A 10,809-nucleotide genomic window follows, 5' to 3' on the forward strand; every position below is an offset into this window, starting at 1 on the left:
GTTGAATCGAGACCTGTCAGAGTTGTAATGACTTTTGTGAACAGTTTGTAAGTAACTGAAAGAGGCTTATGCAGTCGGTAGTTTGTTAGATCAGTCTATCCCTTTTTACTGTCATTCAAAACTAATTGTCTTGCGTTTCATCCGGCCAGCTCTTCGGAACTTTTCCCGGTGAGATGGGCATTTGTTAAAAGATGGCTAGCTCTTCACTGTTCAATTTTTTCCCGCAGCAATTATAAGGTCTAATACTATTTCTGTCATCCCATGGTGTCTTTATTAACACCTCTCTTACATGCCTTTTTTAAGCACCTTTTTATCCCTTTGTTGTGATGTTAGTAGGTCTCTAGTTCCCGCGTTTGCTTCTATCGCATGGCTATTCATAGTTGAGCTTGCATATATATGCTGCAAAAGTTCCTCAATATTCTTATAAATTTCGTTCCTGTTATAACCTGCCACTCGTCCGTCTAATATTTCTTTATTAGCATACATCATTGATTCCTCCCTATTCCGACGTCTCATTTTATTTTTTTATCATGCCTGCACTGTTTCATTTATTTATTTGAGTCATCCGAATTTTCCATACATCTTTCTTTTCTTTTTATTTATTTGTTTGCGTACTTAGATTCAGACTAACTTCTAAATTTAATGCAGCTGATTTGACAATAGCACTATGACCCTGGACAATTACTGCGTATAACATGGGGGGACCTGATCAGATTGTACACAAGGTACACACATGCACACATGCAGGAATATATATAGACAAACAAACGGCACATACATATGGGCATGTAGGGGGCGCACGCTAAATATACGTGAGACACACACATGTGTACATACGCACGGATGTGTATACAAAAAAGTTTATGAGTCACTTTTGTTCCACTCCATATATGAATGCATAGACCTGTACCTGCATATAGCGCACTTCTACGCACCATGCATATATATATATAACTATCATATATTATATATTTATACTAAGTATATATATATATATAGATCTATATATATATTAACATACATACATACATATATATATACATATATACATATATACATATTATAAATATAATATACATATATATATATATATATATATTATATAGATAGATATATATATATACACTTATTAAATATATACATGCATACATATAGCACATATACACACACTTACACATACATACATACACACACACGGCAATCAACCACGATTTGTATACCCTCATTTACGAAACACGGGATACATAACAAACATTTTGAGTCTCTGCGCCTAGAAAGCAAACTGTGCAGCACGATGTGGGGGGGTGTCTTGTAGTGGTGGCACCCTGCAATAGGGGAGGAAGAACCCACCTCACCATGACCGGTCGCCATACGTCAATGCCACTTATGCTCGCCTTATACCCATAGAATCTCACACTGTCGTCTCACTGTATTCGCGTCTTTCTCTTATGCTTCTCAGCTAATCAACTACAAAGCATCACGCGACACATGTAACCTGTATCACAATTTTGTGCTATGCATGCACTCATAACGTAGCTCCTTTTGAACGAACAGGTGGAACAAACATGTTGCCTGATGTGTGCCTGACATGAGTCAGAGCACTATACGCCGCTTCGCGTCTGCCTAACGATTAGCGCTCCAGGGGAGCGAGCTTGAGTTCTAATGTAAGCATAAAGTTGTACGAGCGGCTGCAGCAGGGTTGAGGAAGGTAAGGCGTGGTGAGTGGCACAGAGGACGATGATTCCGCGCAACGTAGACAATGCGGACATTAGTAGACTAGAGACAGCCGAGCTATAGTCTACTATGTGTAGATTTTGGCGTACTGTGGGGGGGGGGGCAGGGGGGGTTGAGGTTCGTGGTGGTTGGGGGGGGGAGGGGGGGGGCAAGAGGGGAGGGGGTAGTGGGGGGGAGTGGAGGTGGAGTGCTTGGTTCTATGTGTCTCGAGACTCAGCTGTCCCTTGGCGTGTGTGGATGGGGTTGTGGTGGGTTGTTGCACAGGGGGTGAGGGTGCAGATGAGAGAAGCGGGCTACAGCATTGTTGTGTCTCGCTGGTACTACATAGTGCAGAGTAGCTAGCAGGATGTTGGAGCATTATAATCACGAGGCATAGGTCACATAACTCGAGAGCATTTCCTGCGGCGTGGAGGGTTCCAGGCGTCTGGTCATCGCTTCTGTGATGGAGATGGAAGTCTATATAGTATCTATGGTGAATTAGTATCTCATCGTTAAATTTAGGTCATATATTTCTATAGACTGATTTGATATGATTATACTATATCGATTATGTGCTTAGATGATGATACGAGGACGGGAGAGTAGGTGGGGGTTAGTTCGAGGGTGGGGGGGAGGGTTGGCGAGGGGGTGGGGGTGGGACACGGGGTGGCGATGGTGAGTTATTACGAGTGGAGCGGAGGATGATACGTGGGAGTGGATGCATGTATGTACTTAGCACATGCAGTCATAGAGAGCTGAGATATGTGAATTTAGTGATATGTATTCGATTTAGTACTTGAGCTGCGACGGCGAGCAGCCAATTATGGTATAGAATAGTACAGTTGTGATTATCTATCACTGTGCGACGTATCCTACAGAAAGTGCTATGTAGTGATCTTTGAGTGAGGTGTCAACATAGGTGACTTATTATCTGTCTTCAATTTATTACACAATTATAGTGTTTGTGCAACACGTTTCGTTGTGTGAGGGGGAGGCGGTGTGCACGTGGTTGGTGAGGGAGATGGGGGGGAGAGTGGGAGTGAATGTGAGGGTGTACAGCTAGCGTGGGGGGGGTGAAGATACATATAAGGGGTGGGTGGAGTGCATAGTACTGGAGTGACCACAGTCTTGACGATGATGGAACAATGACTACACGATGGACAAACGTAGTGTGTGTAACAGCGAGTGTGAATATCATAGTATTGGCAGAGGTAATGACAGAAGCGTGTTGAGTGGTGCGCGGAGACGTCAATGACAGAGTATGTGGTGATTATGGTTAGGTCAGAAGATGTGTAGTCTACAAACATTCAGACATAGCGGTATGGTGAATGTAGGTTTGACGTAGGAGTGAGGAGATGGAGATCAAGGTTGTGCGTATGTGTATCATGTGGGTGTGTAGAGGGTGAAGTACAGGTATTGGGGGTGCGGTCAGGAATGTGGGAGTTTGTTAGATGAGTTTAGGAGGATGGGATTACATTGATTGGGTGACAGTTTGGTTTAGGGTGTGTAAATGACAGAGAAGGCGAATATGAGGGACGGAGTACAGAGACATTGTTTGACGTGGGTAGAGGGGTGGGAGTGATCATTGTATGTACACTGTGTCAGTGTATGAGGTTAGTTGTGGAGATTAGGGTACATTAGGTGTGTGATAGGAGGTATAATGTGTAGTTTATTAGATGTTACCTGCTGTTGAGAGTCAGACTGTAGTGGTTCTAGTGAGTCATGTAGGGATGTATATCTGTATGGATATAAGTGTACAGTGTATAGTGTGATGGGAGTGGGGTGGAGTGGAGGATGAGGAAGGGGAGGTAGGGGGGAAGGTGGGGAGGTGTGGGGGGGGGAGGGTGGGGGCGAGGGAGTGTGTGTGTGGTGGGTAGTTGGGGTGTGGTGTAATTACTTTGGATTATACACATGGTTGATATGTATTAGTTGGAGGTCTAGTGAGTGAGTTTAAGGGGTTGAAAAGGACATAAGGGGTTTAGACAGAAGTGTGTATTGTAAGGTCAGTTTAAGTTTGTAGTATAGTCTTGAGTATTAGTAGCTGGAGAGAGAGGAAAACTTGGTGGGGTGGCACTAGGCACTTGACAGGGCGGGAGTTGTGTAGTACAGGAGGTAACGTAGGAGAAGAGATATATGGATGGATGGTTTTGGGTTGTTTACTAGGATGTATTTACACTCTACAGGTTCATGTTTCTGGTGAGGGGGAGTGGCATAGTGAGGTGGTGGGTGTGTGGGATGCAAAGCATGAACATGAGTGTGGGGGACTATGGGGGGGGGGGGGGGGGTTGGGGGGGGGGGGGGGTGATTTTGGGAGAGGGGTTGATGAGTAAGGATGAGTGGTGGTGAGAGTGTGTGTATGTTGTATGTATCTCTATATTCAAGTGAGATGAGTAGGAGTGGGTTTTGTGGGACTGGGGTGTGGGGGGGATGTTTAGTTGGATGTGATTGTGTGTGCAGAAGGTGATAGTGTGAGACAGACACATGTGTTATATGGTGAATGTAGTCAAGGTTAGATATGTAGGTTATTTGATGGAGGTGATAGTTTAGTTTAGTGGTGTGGAGTAGGTGGGGGTTAGTATGAGAGTTGGGTTATCTGGTGTGGTTTGTGTTCAAGGTTGTTGAGTAAGGTTAGTGAATTGGTGGTGAGGAGTGTGATGAGTAATTGGTGAGTGACAGTGTGTGTGATTGTTGATTCTTCTGAATGTCAGTTGTTGTGAGTGGTGTGTGGAGTGGTGAGTATGTGACACATAGCTGTGATCAATGTATGGTACTGGTTAGAAGGTGTTTACTATTGTGATTGTGAGTGTTGATTTAGAGTTGTTGTATCATGTTGGAGATATAGTCACGTGGAGTTATGGTTATTTGAGTCACATATTGTGATTGACTTGATGACAGAAAGAGTGAGAATCAAAGAAGAGTGGCATAAACTTTCTATTAACAGCATAAGATAGATGATGCAAGTGAATACGGGTGTGACGCGAGTACAGAACAAGTTAGGGCTATTTTTAAGGGGTGTGTAAGTAGAGCGAATTCTTAGTTAACACATAGACATAACAAGGTGAACAGGTACACGATGTGTGTGGTGGATCAATGGGGGATCACGCAGAGGGAGAGTACACTATGGGTGAGAGGATGACTGTTTGATACGGGAGACAGAACTTATGAGTACACAATTGTTTAAATTGGTACAGGAGATGGGTGTGTGTAGTTTTTTTTAGTGGGTAGGGGGGGTTGTGTATTTTTTTGTGTTTGATTTTGGTTTTTATATAGAGGGGTTCGGGAATCGAGTGAGACGTAGTGAGGGTCGTTAATACGTGGACAGTACACAGACTGTTGATGGGGAGAGGGTGAGAGGGAGTGATGCGACAGGGTGAAGTTCATGATTGTCTCGGGGACACAAGGATTTATGGGAGTAGTTGGGGTTGTAGTAGAGAGTGACATGATTTAGTTAGGGATGATATGTGGACATGGTGTATATACAGTGGTGAATATGATGTGTGGAGTGGGAATAGTAAGGGGGGAAGAGAGTGAGTGGGTGAAGTGGATTATAGGGCGGAACAGAGAGAGATGTGTGAAGGTTCTGAGTTTTTGTGACGAGTTATGTTGTACTAGGGTTGGTTACGTGTGCGCATGATACGATGACAGGTCATATGAGATTATTGTTGGTGTGTTGGATAGGATGGGGTGGAATGGAGGTGGCGATGGTGTGGTGCGGTTACAGGATGCTGAGATGATATTGTGAGATATGACTGTGGGAGGACACTAGTAGAAGTAGTGTAGTGGGATGTGTGTTATGGATGTTGGTGCTAGAGGAGGGAGTGGTGTGTGGTCTGACACACGCGTGGGTCTTGTATGGGGTATGGAGGTTGGTAGAGTGAAGGACTGAAATGTATCAGTGAGTATACACGTAATGCAAAGATGAATGATTATTGATTTTGGTATAGGGACATAGAATTATTGATGGATGTGGTATATGAATATTATGATTAGTTAGGTATTATGTTGTATTTGTATGGCATCTTGATCTATGTTAAGATATGGAATTGGACATGATGAAGGTAAGAATGTGGTAATGATATTGTACATCAGTATCGATATGTTTGATATTCTATATGATTGTTTGCGGATTAATGTTTGTATTGAGTAGGGAAGGTATGTGTGGTATTATAAATGTATGTTAAGGAATACATCAGTCAGCAGTTGAGTGGATAGATCGGGTAGGTACATAAGAGCAGAGTGACTAGTATACGTAATGAAAGATTACTAAAGTACTGGATCAGACAGTACCAGACAACGACGACAAGCTAAAGACAACTGACATGACAATCAAGACAGATCAGAATGAAAAGAGGTAGGGCTATGTGACTCAAGTGATTCTTGAGAGAATACACACACATACACTTACACTGGCAGCTATCCATTATTACTTGACATTGCGAGGCTAGCAGAGGCAACAGTCTACAGAAGGTTGATGGAATGTAGGGGCGTGACTGTAAGGAGGCGGGTAGAGAGCAAACACACGAGACACAGGATAGGGCGGTGGAGGCACGACACGACTTGATCATAAATAAGGCGGGATATTTGGAAGTTGGAGTGTATAAGCAGAGGGATGTTTGCATTATGTGTGACAGTACATGGCAGCATCAGCACTAATTTTCAGCACGGAACTGAGATAGAGATTTGTTGTGTGTGGGATGAGAGTGGGGGGGTGTGGTAGGGGTGTGGTTGGGGGGGAGGAGGCGTGGCAGGCAGCGATTAGGGGTGAGTTGTGGGGCACGATGTATTGTGAGGAGTGTCAGGAGGTAAGAGGTTGTATTGTTTGTAGTTGAGTAGCAGGTTCGGATGTCATGTATGATGTGAGAGTGTTAGGTAGGATGTAGGTTGTGAGTATGTGATTGTAGTGATGAGGTGGAGATGTGGTGGTATATGAGATCTGAAGCGATCTATGATATGATGCGTGGTGAGGGAGTGGATTGAGGGGGGCAGAATGCGATGACTGCGTCTGTGCTAGTGCTTATGGCTAGGCGTATAGTAGTGGACGTGGGAGGGATAGTAGAATATGTAGAGTATAGGAGTACTGAGGAATCAGCGGATCATAGTAGTAATGAGCTCTGTAGTGTATAGTAGAGACATGGCAGTGTGGTGTGTGGATGTCTAGGAGTAGTGTTGGTATGGGTATTGTATGTTGTTCAGAGGTTAGAGTGAGTAGTTGAATAAGGGGTGAGACATATTAGCACGGGGATCATCTAGTATTCTCAGAGACAGGAGGATATGAGACTTAGCAGGCGTATGTTAGATCAACAGCAATATATCAGGCACGATATTAACGCTTCTGAAAACATTAAGATAAGTTCGTCAGACTAGGGGTGAGGTGACTCAGTAGATTGGAAATAAGATAAAATCTCAGTAGTCATAGAAACGATAAGATGCAATAATAGAGGCACATACGACACACACATTCTAGTGTAATATATAGAGAACTACTGGACAATTGGTAATCCCAAAAAAGATGACATGTCCATCACTTACAATATCTGAGTTAAGCTCACCATAGGATCATGTCCATCAATACACACATAGCACGAGGACATCGGACGAATAGGGCGACACAATTACAATAGAATACTTGACTCAGTGTTATGACGACAGGACTACTACAGGAACACACAGACAACATGAGTTGAAGACTGATTCACTATGTTACTAGAGTATTCGAGAATTACAAATAGCAGTTTCACACAATCATAACTAAGTAGTGGGTGTGGGGTGTGATTGAAGATGTGATTTATGTGGTATTATAGAGAAAATTTACTGATTAAATATAAGTGTTAGAAGGATTGGACATAACGGACGGTTCCTGAGATCAAGAGATGACACACTACAGTATTGTCATTGTGACTCAGAAAGAGAAAGTGGATAGTACAATGTGAGGAAGAGTGAGAGTGAGGAGAGTGTAGAGAGAGACGAGAGAGAGATGAGAGAGAGTGGATAGAGAGCGTGAGTGAAGTGGTTTTAGTAGAATCAACAGAATGGTGGGGAAAATGTAAGTAAGCAAGAAAAGACATGACAATTGTTGAATGAGATTATTGGTCAGGGTAATCAGCGAAGCAGATCAAAAAAGGAGTGTAGGCGAAGGCATTATAAGAAGTAGAAAGGAGGTAAGGTAGGTAGAGGTAAAATGGATACAAAAAGAGCAGGAACATAGATACAGCAGTTATTATGACAGTTTGATGTTAGATAAGGGCAGTAATATGTGACGAAAAGCAGGATACCATTCTCGTAAGTACTGTAACAGCAATTACTTTCCTAAAATCGTCTGATAAGAGGAGAGATGATTTAAAAGACTGGAAAGAAAGAAAGACATTCTTAGTAAGAACATACTCAAGAGAAGAAGAAAAGAATGAAAGGAAGGTGGAATGCTAATAAAGAAATAGGATTAGAGATGAGAGCAGAAGAAGTAGAACAGAGGAAAAGGTATAAACAGAGGTAGAAAAGAAGGCATGAAAAGAATAGAGTCAGGGTCTAATGATAAGCATGATAGAGATAATAATTATAGATGTTAAATAAATAAATGAATAAACACAAATATTAAGGAGTAATATAACACATGAGAATACAACAACAACAATAATGATAACGTTTTAATAATGATAATGAATATATTGATTAATAACAACAACAATATAAGAACGTTAATAATGAACAATGACCTTCGATCTCAATGAGAGCAAATTGCATACAATAATAGAATGGTTAATTAATAAAAATAGACAAAAGACGAAAGAAGAAGAAATACAAAACAAACACTCCTCTTCCTCCAGTTAAGCGGTTTTGTCTCTAGCGTGCGGTTCAAGACGTACAGTCTGTAGTGTCACCCGATAACGCGGACTCATCACGCATCAATGGCGGGGAGTAGCTCTGATAAGAGATTACCACGTGAAAGAAACTAAAAATAAAAAAAAACATTACACGGGAGGCAGAGGCCAAACAGCGACAGAAGGAAGAGGTTAGCCAAAGAGAAGGCAGAGGATGACACGGAATGGAGGGAGGGGAGGGGGGGGGGGGGGGGGGGGGGGGAGGGGGTGAAGGGGAAGGTGATGAAATTATCCCACGAGAGGGGGAGGGAGTAGGTGTGGGGGGGTAGGTTATGCGCAGAGTGGATATATTGTGGTGAGAGAGCGTGTGCAGCATTAAGTTTGATATATGGGGGGGGAGGGGGGGGGGCGGAGAGGGGGAGAAGGGTGTGGGGGAGAGATGTTATGGGTATATTTTAAAGCTGTTTGATGAGTAGTGAAATATATGAGTTTGGGGGGTGGGGAGGGTGGTTGTGTGGGTGGAATGGGTGGTGGTGGTTTGTGGGGGTGGGGTGGGGGATTTGGGGGATGGTGGGGAGTGGTTGGTGTGGTTTAGGGGTAGGGGGAGGGTGGGGGGGGTTGTTTGGTGTTTTTGGGTGGTGGTTTTTGTGTTGGGGGGGGGGGGGTGTGGGGTGGGAGTTTGTGTTGTGTTGGTTGGATTTGTAGTGTGGGGTTGTTTGTTTGTGGGGGGTTTGGGGGGTTATGTTGTTGGTGTGTTAGGGGTTTAGGTTTGTTTGGGGTTTGTGTGGTAGGGTTTGGTGGGGGGGTAGGTGATGTTATGTATTTATGTATATGTGGTTAGGGTGGGAGATATGGTGATGGTGTGTGGTGGTGGGGAGGGGTGTGTGGATGGGGGGGTGTGTGTGGTTGGTTGGTGGGGTATGGTTAGTGGGGGTAGGGTGGAGGGTTGGTGTGTGGTGTGTGGGGTGTTTGATGTATTTATTGTTTGGGGTAGGGGTGTATGTGGGTATAAGGTTTGGGATATGATTGGGGTTGGGGGGGGTGGGGGGTTGGGTGGGTGGGGGGGGGGGGGGGTTGGTGGGGGTGGGTGTGGGGGGTGGTGGTGTATGGGGGATATAGTGTGTGTGGGGTGTGTTGGTGGTGAGTGTTGAATGTGTTGTGTAGTGTCTTGGAGTATGTATGTGATATGATGTGTGGGTTGGGAGAGGTCTGGTGTAGAGGGTAGAGACTGGATGTTGAGATGTATGTTAGGGGTAGTCTGTGATAGATAGTAGATGGTTGTGAGATTGATTATGTCAGAAGGCGTAGGAGAGAGGTGAGACGTTGAAAGTTGTGTGTGTATTGAGACTGAAATAGTGGTCTACAGTATAGAGGTCTGAGGTATGACAGTGTGAGAGGTTATGGAGAGATGAGGACTCAGGAAGTCTATAGGACAGAGTGGGAGAGGATAGAGTGCGTGAGGTGTAAGAGGAGTCAGGGACGATAGAGACGAGAGGTCTTTGGGTTATGGGGAGTAGATATGAGGTCTCTAAGAGACTATTGAGGTCTTTTATTTGGGATCAGATGATATAGAGAGTGTATTTGATATGGGTAGATGACAGACTTAGAGGAGGGTATAAGGATTGAATTTTAGGGGGAATGGAGAGAGTTTTATGCATGACATTGACTTTTGTGAGTGACTAGACAGTGAGAGAGAAGGACTGTACACTTGATATTGTCTGGATGTGAGGCATGTAGATGAGACTGGTACATGGTAGAGCATGAACATTGGAGTAGAAAATATGAGGAAGGGGTGAAATAGAGTGTTGGAGGGAGTCTGCACGTCAAGTTGGACATGACAATGAGGTTCTAAGTGATAGGGAATGGGGTATTGGTGTGTTTACATGAGAGGAGTGCGAGATAGGTAAGGAGTCATGGGACAGTTGATGTGAAGACAGGATGAGATAGATGAGAGAAGGTGAAGACACACATAACTCTTGGAGGTAGCAGGTCAGCGTGATCATGAACAGACAGACGATTGAGCGTCTGACGTGATGGACAGAGATGAGATGATGACTGACGAGCAGAGTGCAGAGTACTGACATGCAGAACGTGTCTGGTGAGTCGACACATGGACAGACACTGGTCTAGTAGGACAGTGGAGTGGTAGACTGGATGACGATAGATGCAATGACAGAGGGACTGCACTGAGTAGAGAGGTAGAGAGAGTCTGACTACGTGCGTGCGAGATGACAGACAAGAACGACTGAAATGATCTACAGATGATGGTGCAGAAGGAGTA

The sequence above is a fragment of the Penaeus chinensis genome, chromosome 35 (genome assembly GCF_019202785.1).
Source record: "Penaeus chinensis breed Huanghai No. 1 chromosome 35, ASM1920278v2, whole genome shotgun sequence".
Classification (NCBI taxonomy): Eukaryota; Metazoa; Arthropoda; class Malacostraca; order Decapoda; family Penaeidae; genus Penaeus; species Penaeus chinensis.